Source organism: Prionailurus bengalensis, chromosome B3, assembly GCF_016509475.1.
Source record: "Prionailurus bengalensis isolate Pbe53 chromosome B3, Fcat_Pben_1.1_paternal_pri, whole genome shotgun sequence".
In the NCBI taxonomy this organism is placed as follows: Eukaryota; Metazoa; Chordata; class Mammalia; order Carnivora; family Felidae; genus Prionailurus; species Prionailurus bengalensis.
Window position 1 is genome coordinate 66,190,001 of NC_057355.1, and position 15,364 is coordinate 66,205,364.

Consider the following 15,364-nt stretch of genomic DNA (forward strand, 5'->3'; position numbering starts at 1 on the left):
GAAAGAAAGGATAGACAATACAGACTTGAATTCACTTTAATTTTCTTCTAAAGATTGGAACTATGTACATTTAAAGATACCCTTTAGACCAAAAACTTAGAATGAAGGCTGTAAGCTCCAGACAGGGATGTGTGTGGAATTATATGTTGATATGAGCCTCCAAGTTTCAATACTACATATAATATATGTCAATATATATATATATCCCATTCTGTTCCCAGCACAAGCGATCAGTGGTCTAAAATAGTAAAAATAAATATATTGTGTGTTAACTATAGGAAACGTATTCACCCTGCACGTTATTTTGTAACGTACTGATTCCTAAACTGAACTGCTTTTATATTCAGTGTCCTTAATAAGCAGTTAATATTGCCTTAGAATCATAATTGTTGTACATTTGGAGCAAGTTGAGGAAGGTCGTGATGGGAGTTTTTGAGAGAAATGAAGTATTTCTGCACAGATATTTGGCATTGACATTTGATCTTGCTCTTTTTGAAAGTACTGCCCCTTATCATCCATTACCTGTACTTTTTGATGTAGTCATTATACTTCCAAGAGTGAAGAAGCAAAAGTCCTGTATCTAAAGATGAGCGTTTCTCACAATTAGACACCTAGTTGGAACCTGGAAAGAGCACCCTTATTTTCTGAATCCCATTGAGCCTGAAGGCACGTGCAAGTTCTGTCGGCTTGGTAGTTTAGGTTTCCTTGTTTCTCTATTATTTGAGCTGTATTAGCTGCAGAATGCCCAGGGTTAGGATATGACAGTTTATCGCTCAGTAGACTTTCCATAATATGGCATAAACGTTGACACCTACGTCTCTACAAAATAATTCCATCTTCCTAATTTTCACACTTCCTTCTGAAAAAAAACCCTATAATCCTGCCCCGAGGTCCAATTCTTAGTTAACGGCTACCGTAACTTTGATAATAAGGTGTGACTCATGAGGATAGTACAGCAAAGAGCTCAAAAAGCCTGGCGAGAATTTCATACAGGGACCAAATTTCTGGGGATTACAAAAAGAAATTTAAAAGAGAGCACCAGCTACTTTAGTACATTTTGAAACTGTCCAATGCCTTCATAAAGTCAGCTTCGAAATAGAGAAAGCTGTCCAACCTCCTTTCAAAAGCCTTCATAATCACTGTCCTTAAGTGCTACGTGATGCCTAAGAGATGAGGGCCTAGTTCTCCAGGCCCTGAGAGCTCTCAGCAAAAAAAGGCACAGGGATCAGAGAGCAGTGTCCAGACCTCCTCAGTAAGCTCTCCTAGGAAGTAATACCCACTTCTCTGATTAAGGCCAGGATTTTAGGCTTGTATGCTGTGAGGCTTGTACTCAAAGAATTCGAATAGTATAGAAAGCACACACAGCCCCAAATCATGGCTGACTCGCTGTGCTAGTTCTGCTTCTCATGCACCTCTTGAAATAGAAAGGCCAAGCGAGGTCAGGGTAGTTAAGTAGCACTGTAACATAACATCTACATCCATAGTCATAAGCACTAGAGCATGGTTCCACGCACCTGACAAGAGCAAGAAGCAATAAAAACAGACCTGTTAAGATCAGTCAGTAATTTTAGAACCAATAAGCCAAAAGGAAGTTTAGGAGATAATTAAGGGAATTACAGATTGTTTTATCTTAGCAGCCAGTGTTAGAAATAATCGTAATGGGCTCTTCCAACGTATTTACACTAGGGAGTGTGCGAACAGTGATGGTACAAGCAAATCAAATGTGATTGCAGGAAGAGTGGAGTTTATGACACCGAGTCATTTTTGCTTACAGTTAGCTCTCAGAAATACATAAAGGATCAGTCATCTAATTAAGACCTTGCTTTTTTTTTTTCTTTTAAACCATGAAAACCAGATCTTCAGTGTATATACCTCACTACTAAAGCTAATCACAAGTGGTAAGACTGGTTTTCTCTGCTGGTTAGAAGAGCCAGCACACGTGCACTAGGAGAGAAAAACAGCAAAGAAAATGCATACCCTCAAGCTGAATAACCTCCTCACAATGGAGGGGCAAACATGGAGGGGTAATTTGACAGAATCATTGATGCAAGCTCGAATGGTACTATGGCATGGGAGGTGAGCACCCAGGCTCCCAAACTGAGTAGAGTTAAAATCTTACTTCCACCAGCTCTCAGATGTTTGACCTTCAGCACAGGACTTAACCCCTTTAAGCTTTAGTCTCCTCGTCTGTAAAATGGGAACAGTGGTCACATACGTATTATATAGTTGTAAGACTTCAAGAAATGCTGGCACACACAACAGATGCCACCTATTATTAAAATAGTTAAGAATAAATCATAAAAATGAGAAATATGGTTCCATACAATGATACCAATAAAGAAGTCATTAAATAGCTTACAAACAAGAATGGCGATTTTTTTTCAAGGGAAAGTAGACATTTTTAAGGGGAAATAAAATTTTAGGGAAAAAAACTTTCTGTGCATCGCTTTTTAGTCACATTCTGTGAGTAATCTCTATTTATTGAGCATGTGTATGGGCTAGAAGTTGGTGATTTTATAGATGGAAGAGACATAATTCTTGCCCTCATGGAGCTCACAAGCCTATTATACCTAATTGATTTTACTCTCACTTATTTAATATTCACTATATACTAACCTGTGCTAAGCCCTTTAAGAATCTTTTTTTTTCTTTTGTCCCCCGTTTTACTGAAAAATAATCGGCATATGCCACCATATAAGTTTAAGGCATACAACATGATGATTCCATTCACACATACTGTGAAATGATCTTTATAGTGGGTTCAGCTAATAGCCATCTCCTCGTATATGTGCATCGTGTCTATATTAAAGATAGACTTTTGTAGTTTCTTAGATGATTCTTTTAGTGTGTGTGTGTGTGTGTGTGTGTGTGTGTGTGTGTGTGTGTGTTGGGGTTTTTTTTCTTTTCTTTTTTTTTTTTTTTTTTTTTCCGTAGAGTTCTTTGATGCCAGGGAGGTAAGATTAGGGAACCCTAGGAGGCAAGTGGCTTCAAATAGCTGTGAAGGTTGGGTATTAACTCTCTGGTATTTCCTTAGGAGGCATGCTTACAACATTATTGACAAAAGTTTTTTTTTTTTTTTTTAAATGAGGAAGTTCTTGCTTGAATGATTTGTTGGGGTGCAATCATACCTCTGTGACAATAATAATCATTGAAATATGGCAAAGTCTTAACTTTGACAGTTAAAATCCCTCAATCTAAAAGTACAATGAGAAGAATCATGGCTTTTCCATGTTCTCATGTAACTTTCTTCAATGCTCTATCTGAATTACAATGTTAATTTTGAAGTTCCTATTCCAGGTTAATTTTAAAAGGAAGAAGTACTGTATTTTAAAAACTCATGTCCTGTATAGTAATTATAACCTCTTTCTGTACCAACAAGCAAAATCCACAGGATGACTTATGTACAGAATACAGGTTAACTAGGAATAAAGAACTTATTTTCTTGATAGAAGGCTGCCTCCAGGGCCCCATATAAAAATGCACAAAACTTAAATTTCAAAGAACTTTTCAGACGAAGGTACTTCAGAGAGTTCCTTTGTGTGATAGATTAAATGTCCTTGTACAGCCTTTCAAACTGAAGATATTAAATATCTATACCCTGTTTGCCCCACCTTTCCATCAGTGGTCTTCCAACAATCTTTCTAGGCCCAACAGCTTTTAATAATCAGACATCCACTTTGTAGAATCTCCTTGGGGAAAGTGACAGTTTTGTTTTGCCTCTTTCAAGGTGGCCACGCTGATGAATTTTTCCAGCATATATAGGAGCTTGTTAAGTGAGGGCTGAAGTACTGTGCCTGGAGAGCTTTCTTGGGAATCCCTTTCTCTTTCTGGCCTTCTTCCCTTCCCCTTGTGGAGGTTCCTTAACCACCAGCTGACTTGGTTTTCTTGTGTGTGAAATGGAATGATGTGGAGACAAAAGAATTTGCGTGTGCAGACATGATGTAGGTTAAAAGCACTCTGAAAAGAAAAGGAAGTACTGTTAGAAGAACTTCCCAACCCTGATTAAAATGTAGACAGGAACAGAGTGGTAGCCTAAGGAAAGCAATCCTTCTCCTCCAGAATCCTTCAGTTGAGATAGATTTGGGTGCCCAGATGCTTTTTTTTTTTTTTTTTTTTTTTTTTTTTTGCTGCTTAGACATGAAGGGCAATAATAGTGTTTCTAGGTGGGCTTCAAGCCAGGGGGTCAGTTTCAGGCCCTCGGTCAGGGACTCCCCCAACCCAGTGTGAAGCCTAATTAGTAGGAGCCTGGGTACGTGGCCAAAGAGGTGCACTTCTTTACAACAAAGAGAAGTCCCTTTCAAAGGTGTCTATGTTGTCGTCCCACAGCAAGGAGAGCAGACACGAGGAAACACATCGTGGTATTGGGACATCAAGAGTAAGCTGGGAATCGAGTAAAATGATTTCGTAGTAAACATATGGAATAATTGGCCAGTGGTGCAGGAAATCTAAATGAGGTACAGAGACAGCTGGACACTTTTATCTCAAGAGAAAAAGGATTGAAGGAGGGAGTGATAAACCAGGGAGGTGGAGTTGAGATAAACCTGAAGGGAACAAGTCTGCTGGACTAAACATCCTCTCTCTGCTCAGCAATTTCCACCGCTGCCATTTGTTAAACACATAGCTGCCGTCTTCCGTGATTATTTCCAAGTAACATCTATGTTTCTGAATAAAAAGCCATGAGTCTCAAGTCAGATTTGCCAGGTGCTGGATTCATTGTCAGCATTTAATGTGCTGAAACTCTGCCGATGCTGAGGAAATGAATACAAAGAAAGCATGCTTTTGAACTCCACTCTGGTGAGCTTGAGGTGAACCACTTCTCTTTCAGATGGCCTCCTGTGCCAGAAAAAAAATCAGTGACCATGGAAGGAGGCAGAGATGCCAAGGGGTGTGGTGCCAACCAGCCCCGCGAGGTCTTTTGCTAAACCAGAGCATTTTCTTACCGACAGTCGTTCACAGGGTGAAAGAACTAAGTTTGTGCCAGCAGTAGGGGCTTCCAGTCTCTGTCCCTCTCTGCACAGGTCCCCATCTCTGTCTCCATGGTCCTATCATCCTTCTTGGGGACCCGCAGTTATTTCTGAGAGGAAAACCAAAAGGAGGTGGAGGAAAGACTAAAACATAAAAAGGAGAGCACACACATGATTAATGTTTAACCAGAGGGATGGCCTTGAAATGCAAATGGATCTTATTTTGCTCTGTCTACAGCAAACGTAAAGGGGGTGGGGGTGGGGCGGGGTGACCAGGGCATCGACACATGACATGACAATTTTGAGTGAGAGGGATTATTACCATAGTTTCCAATTTGACTTCCTGCAGCAGATTCGTGAAAGTCCCACGCTGATCTGAAAAATGGAAGATACTTACCGTACCTAGACTGCTGTGCCCCCAACCTACTGCCACATCACCAGCATTTCTAGACACCTTCTATCCTGTAGGGATGGGAGGACCATTTCCAGAAATTGAGATTCAGGCCAAATTTGGGCAGGCAGGCAGGCTCAGACTCAGCAAGAGCCTTTTAAAAGTGGTAAACAAAAGGAGTAGAGGGGGAAATAAAGGAAGGGGGTGCCAGCGAGGGGGACTCAAAGGGGAGGTTTGCTGCAATCCTTTACATTCAATTATACCAGCTCCTTTGTGCTTTTCCCTTTAGCTCTGCAAAGAAAGAATGAAATATGGTTTTCATAGCAAGCTGGCAGCATTATCTCAGGATGCATATTTCTTTGCTGGGTTAGAATGCCAATAAGGGGGGAAAAAAGTTCCTCGTTTAGAGGAAAGTACAATGCTACAGAGAAAACACAAAACAACAAAAAAGGAGTGTAAGAAGTTTCTGAAACAGTTCCAAAAATTGCCCCTTCAAGAAAATATTTAAATGAGAACTTTCGTGAGGATAACATTTCTCATGGTGAAAGTTACCATTTTTTTTCCAAAAGTTCCTAATTATGGGAAGAAATTTGGCCAAAAATGTAGACTATTTTTGATATTTGAAGATTTTTAGAATTAGCCCCTCTCTTTCATTGACGAGGACAATGAACTCCACAGACAAGTCCTGTGTTCGGCGCAAGGCTCTACCTTCTTCTGCACTTCATTATAGCAGTATTTGGAAGAGAGACAAGGTTTGCTCAAATAAGTCCTTTATCCATCTCAATTGGCATGATCTACATGGTTTCTCAAAGTAACACAGAAATAAAAGTCTATATTTCAGTGGGTTGCATGATTTTAAAGTAGGATGATATTGGCTTGCTATTTACTTACTTTAAAATAGAAAAAAATGAAGACAAGTTATTGAAAATATTACAGAATTGTCGTATAGCAGCAGATTCAGCAAGTATTCCTAACCCCAGTCACAGATCGACAATGCTGTATTTTTTTAAAAATTCAATGAAAAGGAATTTTCAAATTGCCTTCCAACTTATTTCCAGAATGCAGAAAAGAAAAAGGTGCTTGTAAAAGTAAACAGAGTCCTTATTAGAAGCTATTACAGGGAAGGTGAAAAGACAGAACATACAAATATTGTGTCGTTTACTTTCTCTAAATTCTTTACTCTTAAAAATAAGAGTCTTGGTGGCTCCAGCATGGTTCTGAATTCTCGGTCTTTTTTTTACCATGTCTTTGCTTTTTCTGGTGAGTCTTTTTTCCTCATTTCTTCTATTACCCCCGGTAGAGAGTGTTTTTAAAATTTATTCCAAAAATTCCCTCTCAGAGAAGTAAGTACTTTTTGAATAGCCTTTAGACGAGATCCTCATTCACTTCACTCATTCATTCATGCATTCATTCATTGGAGAGCAGTCTTCCAAAAATTACTTAATTGAGAATCTGCTCTGTTAATGAGTAAATGTAGGTCCTATTAACCTCTTGATCTTAAGGATTTGTTTTGTTGTTGCTGCTGTTGTTTTCATTGTGTTGGGTTTTTCAAGTATTAGAGAGTGAGCGTCAGCTAGGTGGCACCCCCCCCCCCCCAGTGCTTACCCCAGAAACTCTGTCCAATTCATGCCACTCACAGCTAGTTCCTCTGTTCTCTGGAAACAAGGAAAATCATTGTTTTATCTGCAAAATTATTAGAAAACCAGATACAAAAATAGAGATGAGACTTCTTGGTTTTTGAAGAATTTTGTTTTCTTATTTTTTTCCTGCTTCATTGTTTTATTGTAATCCTAATAGAAAACCTTGTTTCTGGTTTTGTCTGTTTATGTTTTGTGCATGAATCAGAATCATTATTGCTGACTGAACATTCATTATAGATTTGCAGCTAACTCCCCGCCCTTGTCCAGAATCGTTAATTCTCTACTGGGGTTGAAGCACATGCAAGGTTCTTTCTTTTTCCCTTGCAAGGTAAACATTGAGGGAGATGAGATTTCCCATCTGTCTCTAGATACAGCTTATCTTTTAGATAAGTCCCTGCAAGCTGTGGTCTCAGGCTGTTTAATGTTGACCTCTTGAGGTCCAAACTTCCTTAGTGCCTTTAGATAAGCAAAAACTTTAGCAGTAATTACTAAAGGAGTGGTGGGATAGTGGATTAATCCCCAAAGACCTGGATTCAACTCTACCTCAAAGCCCACAGGTGAAAAATCTCCTTAATGCTCATGGCTTAATGGTTTCATCTCAGTTCTTAAGGAAAGATCTGGCCGTTCTTGACTAAGGGTGTATCATGAGAATGACTGCCAGAGAATTCCTTTTTCACTATTGACTGATAGATCTTCATAGAGATGGTCACAGATACCCGCATACTTTCACCTGTCTGATACTGACATTTAGGTAATTTCATGGTTAAACTGTCATCTGTTTCAAACCTAGGTTTTAGATATCATTTCATTTGAAAATAATGAAACAGATGAGCAGCTTTCTTTGTCTCCACACATTGTTTTCTAAAATTCAGAATGCACCCTCTTCCAAAGAGGGGACTCCGAATCCTGTAGTCTGGTAGATGAGAATACTCGATGTAATGTATGAAATGAAATGCGTAAGGATTTCATTGGGCCAAGTGGGCCTTTATTTTGTCCAATTGTGGACCTGAATCTTTTTTTTTTTTTTTTTTGCCAGTGCAGTTCAAAGGATGCATGGGTATTTTTCAATGCCCATGAGCAAATCTCCTCTTTATATGGGTGTAGAAAGTAGCACAATGGAATTTGGTCACAGCTGGTTTATTTCCTGTGTTACCTGAAGCCAAGTTTGATAGGGTGAATTCCAAATACCTTCTTAGCTGGGAGTTACTGAATCTTGATAGTCTTGGATCTGTGTGACTCAGTGTGGCTCTTTGCTCTACTAAATATGCACGTTTGCTGTTATCCTACGATGTTCCCATGGATTCAGTGCTTCTGTCTGTGTTTAGTGGAATGGGCTGGTGAAGAAGAACAATGTTGAAGAAAAAGTAGAAACTCCCAGTGGAATAGAATAGCAAAAGTCCAAAAGATTACCTTTCCTTGTAATTTTTTCATAATGAAATTACTAAAGCGATGTCAGTAAACAGGAAACAAGTGAAGTGTAAAATAATTAGCACCAAAGGGAACATAATAGGTTACTTATTAAAATCCATAGAAGGATTATATGACCTCATCGGGTCCAGGGACCAGAGATCACATGACTCTGTGTGCCTTTTCTGAGGTGAGCGCCCCAATGCACTGTGTCAGCTTACTGGCTTCTGACATTAAATAAGCTTCAGGTATGATTTATTGAGTAGCCTTTTGACAGGAGCAAGAACTGAAATCTTCTAGTCCTTGCTGAGCCTTAGCTCTGTTTTCATTACTTTCTCTACGTATTACATTTAGTCAACCGAGTTACGTGTAGTTCTGGGAGAATCTCTCCTGCTCCCAGAAGTCATTGTTCCACTCATAATAAAATTATGCTATCAATTTGCCACAAGAGAAACACTGAAGTTCACTAAATTATTGCCATGTGTTTTGCACTAAAGACAAAGTGATACCAATTAAAAAAACAACCACCCCTGGATTCTATTTTTTAATGGTGTGCGGGGAGGAGTGAGGCTGGCTCACAAGGGAGGTCATGTCTCTCTTCTACACATTACAAATTTCATTTTCCTTAATTAGAAAATGACGCTTATGGAGAATGAGCAGGGGGTTTAAGTGGGGAAAGAAGAAAGAATGAAACCTGAGCTGAGGCCTAAATAATTTGTCAGAAAATGACAACTTGCCTCCCACAAGGCTATTTCATTTGAAAGATTTGCTAGGTTACATTAGGCTCAGATAGATTTTTTTCTGGAAATGGGGCCATAACCCACAGACTGAAAAAAGTCCCTATTCCAAAGCCCTCCAGTTATCTGTACTTTGGTTCTGTCGTAGTAACTAGTACTCTGTAGCTCTCATTTAGGATAACATTTTCAGGATGTTGTGTCCCTAGGGAGTTGAGCATTAGTTATGATGTAAGAGTGTCATGTTTTTAGAGTATCAGCAGGAACTAATATCCTGCGGTCTCAATTCATCTTCTACTAGATTAATTAAAGAATTGCCAATAATTTGGTCTCAGAAGGAAAGCTTGCCTATCCCACACCCTAAATAAATAATGGCTGCCAATTTACCATCAAGTTGGTGATGAAACAGATTCAGAATTTTAGATACAATGAGTAAGTCAAATTCCATTACCACAGAAAATCTTTATACAATAAAAATATTTCCAGCCCCAGGCAGTTCTCATTTTAAACAACACTTCTAATGAATGACACAACTTTATTAAGCAATTGTGGGCAGTCTCTTGTAGTGTATTATAATGAATTCTATTTGCTCTGAGGACAACAGGTAAAATTTCTGGAGAAAATCAGCAGTTTATGGAGATATGATTTTTCCCAATAACACCAGTAATCGTTAATAGCTATAATAATAACGACTTCATTGCTAGACTTTCTGAGAAACTCTTCCATAGCCTAATAGCAACACTCATAAATAGACAAAAATGGATTTGAAGAGAAGCATCACAACCGAACAAAATTAGGTTGTATTTTATGAATGAGAGTTCTGATCTTTGGCTCTGTTTCCAAAACCAGTGGAGAGTTTGAAACAATATCTGGATTGGCTTAGGTTTTTTCTTTTTTTCTTTTCTCTCTCTTTTTTTTTTTTTTTTTTTTTTTTGCCTTTTAAGCAACTAAGGGGTTATTCCCTTCGCTTAGCTCTTAGTAGGTGCTCCTGTTTGCTTGTTGAATTGAATTCAAATGAGCTAGAGAGAAGACTATGGAAGAAAAATGGGCCTGAAAACTGAGTACGGAGGTGACGGGCCACCACTAGCATGGCATTTCTTGGGATTAGATTTGAAGTTTGTTTTGAATCAGAGGAAGGAAGTGTTTTACTAGTGGGATAGAAATAGTACAAGAGACCATGAAAGTGGGGAAATTGAGTAAAGAAGGTTGGGAGGAAGCCAGCTCTCCCTGACCAGAGAAAAAGAAATTTGCGAGTGCATGAGGCACCGTGAGAGACAGACACCCCAGTGCATGGGGTTATGGGGCGGCCGGCATGGAGGAAGGTTCAACACTCCTCACACAAAGGATGACACAGTGTGGGAAGTTAAAAGGAATGAACTGGGACACCGGCAGCTTGGGTCTGATTCCAGCTCAATTTGTATGATCTTGGGCAATTTAACCTTTCTCAGTATCTATTCCTTCATCCATAAGTGAATGGGGACTAGGTGATTTTTAAGATCCTTTCTATCTTTAAAATTCCATTATTTTATGATTCTAAGCCTGTGAACTGAAAAAAAATCGAGTCAAACCAAGTGAGATGAAAACGATTTTAACCGTTGTATTTGGAATTGATTAGAAGAGAGGGAGAGAGAGACCAGTCACAGTAGACTATAGGTGACTTAAACAAAACCTGAATCAGAGATTTAGCTATTGAAATGAAGAAAAAGGAACCGATTTTCTCTCTATTGTTAAAAAGTGTGACAGGGTTTGGTGACTAATTCAGCATGGGGTGCGAACAGCAAAAGGAGCTCCAGTAACTCTGGGCTCTGTGCCTTGGGGAGCAAGGGTTTGGGGATTCTTTCCACAATGACAGCAGATTTGAGTGGGGCCTGACGGTGTCTCCTGTCTCCGGGAAGATGATCCTGTTTTCACAATAGATAGCGCAACATAGAGATGAGCCCTGAGGGGGAAGAGGTCAAAATAACAGGAAATACTGTGGGACCGCACAAGGGGAAGGAAAGGTAGGTCTGAGGGTACAGATGTTGTTCAAGGCCCTGGGAGCAGATGAGCTTGTCCAGAAAGAGAGGAGGCCTTGGTGATAGCACTGGGAGGGGCTTAGGGATGTAGGCACAAGTCCACACTGACTGCTGTTATTTACAGGGGACCCCAAAAACAATGACTCCGTATGTGCTCATGTGGGAGTTTCCTGAGACAGAAAGCTATAGAGAACAAGATTTCAGTCCATAGTTTACAATTTTCAATTGCAAAGACCAACTAGAGTTTAAAAAAAGAAAAGTTTTGCATCTATATAAGCACAGAGTTCTTCATAAAAATAGAATAGTAAACAAGGTAATGAAGTACCGTTCTTACAAGTTTAGATAGAATGATAAAGGGGTTAACTTTTAATACCATAGAAGTTTTGACTTCAGCAGGCATCCCATGGTTTTGCATCGTTGTGAAGATTAAAAATCTCCTGAGAGTGTGGAGTCACATCGCGAATTTTTGCTCTTTGTGAAATTCCTTGGCATCCTGCTCCCTGACAGGTTGGCAACAAAACAAAAACAATCTCCCTAATAGCGTGTTGTTGATCTGGCAGTGAGGAGCAAGGACCTTTTGCTGTGGGTGAGCACTGCTCTAAAGTAATTTACTTCAACAGGGACCATTTATACACTTTGGCTTGTCACTTTCATAGCGATTTATAAATTTTTAAAAGGCAGCACTAGAGAAAAATGAAACACCGTCTTATGAAAAGTATCTTATTTAGCTTTTATGTAGAGGCTATGCACAATGCCTTGTTTTGATCATTTTGATAAGCTGTTTCTTAAAGGAGCGTTGTAGTTAGACACCCCTGTTTAGAGCCCTGTTAGACACCGAGTCAAAGCCACATGTAGAGTTTCACCAAACTTTCAAACTACATTGAATTTGGAGTTATTGAGGTGGTCTCATCAGCTGATTTCCCCACCTAAACAGATACCTTCATTTGTCTAGTTCGTCTAACCTGTCTCTAGATATTGAGATTTGGGGGCTGATTATCTACTTTGTCAATACCTTACCCCATAGCAAGAGAGGAATAAAGTTGAAATCTATGGGTAGCTATACCTATGCTATTTACACATTTACATCAGTGGGACATTTGTGTTGTAGCCCCACCATCACATCTGACCTCAGAGCACAATTTTACTCGCAGGTCTTCTCCCTCCGGCCCCTGCCATGTCCTCTCCAGAAATTATTCTCTGCTTTCAACCCTCTCTCATCGCCAAAGTCAGCTTTATCACTCTAAAGAATCTTCTGTATTTCCCAAGGGTCTCTTTCCTGGGTTTACCATTTGTATTGACATGTTGCTACACCAGAGTTCATTTCTATCATGATTTCTTTCCAAAATAAGCATGTTCCTTGCCAAGTCTTCTCACTGGGGACCATGAATACAGATGAACCCTAAAATTCCAAAAAAATCTACTTTCAATGAGTTTGGAAATTTTCTGAAACCGTTATCTTTTCCCCTTGAATGCAGTGAATGAATCATCCTTGTTATCATCCAGACCTGACTGTATTTGGAGTAATACATGAAAATTTTACAATTTCTTTAGACAACTGGGCATTCGTAATAAAAAGGAATAATATGACAGGTTGAGTTTTATGAGAATACGTTATTTTGAGACTCTTAAATTTTTATTTAAAGGGGAGTATTAAATACACGATCACACACAGTCAATGAAATCATAATTACACTAGTGCTAAATTTTATAATAAATCTCTCACATGGCTCGTAGAAACACATACCTATCAGGATTCAATTGCACTCACTCTTTGATAAGCCTGTGCTCAGGAAAGGAGGCGTTGTTTACCATTAACTTTATAGAAACTATAAAAGTAACTGAAGAAAAGTTTGCTCTTTTTTTAAAAAAAAGGACCTCCTCCTTCTTGAGGGCAGAAATTATAGTCTGTTTGCTTTCCAAGATCTGGGTGCCTGCCATGGTACCTAGCCACCAAATTTGCTCACCTGACAGTTACTGAAAAATGCATGCATGACGAATGATATTTAGTGTCAGTATCAAAAGATGCTGCTGAAGAATTTTATATGAGTAGCAAAAAGTGTTTAGTGGTATTAATACTTTATTTAGAGGTAATGGAGAATTAAAAATGTAAAATAAGGGGCTCCTGGGTGGTTCAGTTAGTTAGGCGACCTACTTTGGCTCAGGTCATGATCTCAGGGTTAGTGAGTCCAAGCCCCATGTTGGGTTCCATGTTGACAACGTGGAGCCTTCTTGGGATCCTCTGCCCCCTACCTCTCTCTGCCCCTCCCCCGTGTGTGTGTGTGTGTGTGTGTGTGTGTGTGCGCGCGCGCGTGCGCGTGCACTGCACGCGCTCTCTCAAAATAAACTTTAAAAAAAGGAAATTTTTAAAAAATATAAAATAATACTCCTGTTGATTCTAGACAGTTGCTAATAAAGGGATAAATTGAGCTAAATATTGGATAATTTAAATGAAATAAACTTCTACATTAAAATGGCCTTGTAAATAATCTAACCTAAAGGTCTCATTTTCCAAAAAATTGAGGTCCAAAGAGGGCAAGTTAGTTTCCCAGAGCCACCCAAGTTAGAGGTAAAGCATAAAGTTGATCAAATCAAATCTTCAATCCAGAACCATTTCAAACGTACCACAACCTACCTAGAAAATCCTTCCATTTCAATGATTTAGCTATCTCAAAAAGAAAAGAAAAATAGCCCTAAAAGGAATTACTATGTTTATGAATGTTCTGAAAACAAATTAGTTAGACTGTAATAATTCAGATTGTTACATCATGTTTTAAATAAAATTTCTTAAATGAAATATTTTAAATCCACCCAAATGGGTATATGTAATTTCAAAAAGAAAATGAAATGAAAGAAACATTTAAGGAATCTCAAAAAGCCTTCAAAAAATCCACTTTGAATTGGCTTTGAGCTGAATTTGTTTTTGGTGGATTTTAAATTGAAAACTACTGTATGCAGAGGTGGTGGGGGAAAGTTTTGGTGGATTTTAAATTGAAAACTGTATGCAGAGGTGGTGGGGGAAAGTTGAGTGAGACCATCAGAAGGCACTTAACTGAATTATTAAAAAAAAAAAAAAGAGTTTCTGGATCTGAAAAAGATGATACTGAAACAAAGCTACCATTAAAGACTTAACAACCAGCTAAGAGTGGGAGCCACTACCATATTGGATCTGTGACCTTGGACTCTAACCAATTATGAAGACCCAGGGCAGCCAGTGAACAAAGCAATTACAATGGGAGTCAAACCATTAAGGAGCCAAGAGTTCAGTAGCTTTATGTCCCTGCCAAGGTATCCCTAGAACCCTGTGTAATAGGAATTGAATAATATTAACATTCCCACGTGGTAGTTTAAAGCAACTTACAGTATATTCTAATCCAGGCAGATTTTTCATTTTGATGACTGTGGGAGTGGTTATTTTATTTTTATATGTACTTTTACAAACATTTAAATTGAAATAACCAGTAGCATAAAATTGCCAGTGATTTAGCTGGCTATGAACTTGTAACCAAATATACTTGGAAGATTTTTTTTTTCTCCCTGTAGCTCTCAGGTAAATTTCACTGCATGACAGCATTTCATGCTAGGCAAAGCCCATACAGGAGATGAAAAAGCATGAAGCATAACAAACATCACAAAGCCAGTACAATTTCTTGTTTATAAAGAAAAACAAGGAATGTAAGCTAAGTGGAAAGGTGCCGGTTGAAAGATATTTTAAATGCCTTCGAGTTAAAACCATCAGGGATCAGAAAGCAGAAGGCAAATTCTAGAGGCTAGTACACCCAGGGAAGAGGCTGATGAATTGCCTTGTGCACATTTTAATTAAACTATCATCTTGAGATTTTTTTGTGTATTGATTTGCACAGTACTTAAAAAAGCTTCTTCCCCCTACCTCCCTCCTTTGAATGTTAAAGCTTTGTGCCTTCAGCTTGACTCTATGAAAAGAAATTACTCATCTTTGGGATTATTATGGAAGAAAAAAAAAAACAAAACAAATGGGTGGACATGTTCTCTTCTCCTTTTCAATATGTTTAAATTTCAACTGTTCATATAATTATGCTGGCATGTATTTCTTCCTGGCTCTAGTCATGCAGAAAAATTTTAAACATGAGAAATTGGACAACTCTAATGTGGTGTAAAATCTACTTACGCATTGTATTTCTTTCAATATTCTTTACCAATAGTATGCATTGTTAAAATTAAAAGAAAATGTTAGCTT

At 38.6% G+C, this 15,364-nt stretch overlaps 1 protein-coding gene and 1 long non-coding RNA gene across 11 annotated transcripts in view; both read left to right on the forward strand.

The window, feature by feature from the left end:
* LOC122468808 overlaps nt 1-15,192 on the forward strand; it is a 16,550-nt gene extending 1,358 nt beyond the window's left edge. Inside the window, exons 1-2 of the long non-coding RNA XR_006293321.1 lie at nt 1-14,108; nt 14,159-15,192. The exon at nt 1-14,108 is cut by the window's left edge and continues 1,358 nt beyond it. This is a non-coding gene — a long non-coding RNA (uncharacterized LOC122468808). The remainder of the gene's footprint in view (nt 14,109-14,158) is intronic.
* The window catches only part of MEIS2 (Meis homeobox 2), a 209,477-nt gene that overhangs the window by 150,560 nt on the left and 43,553 nt on the right, over nt 1-15,364 (forward strand). The gene's annotated exons all lie outside the window — the stretch shown is intronic.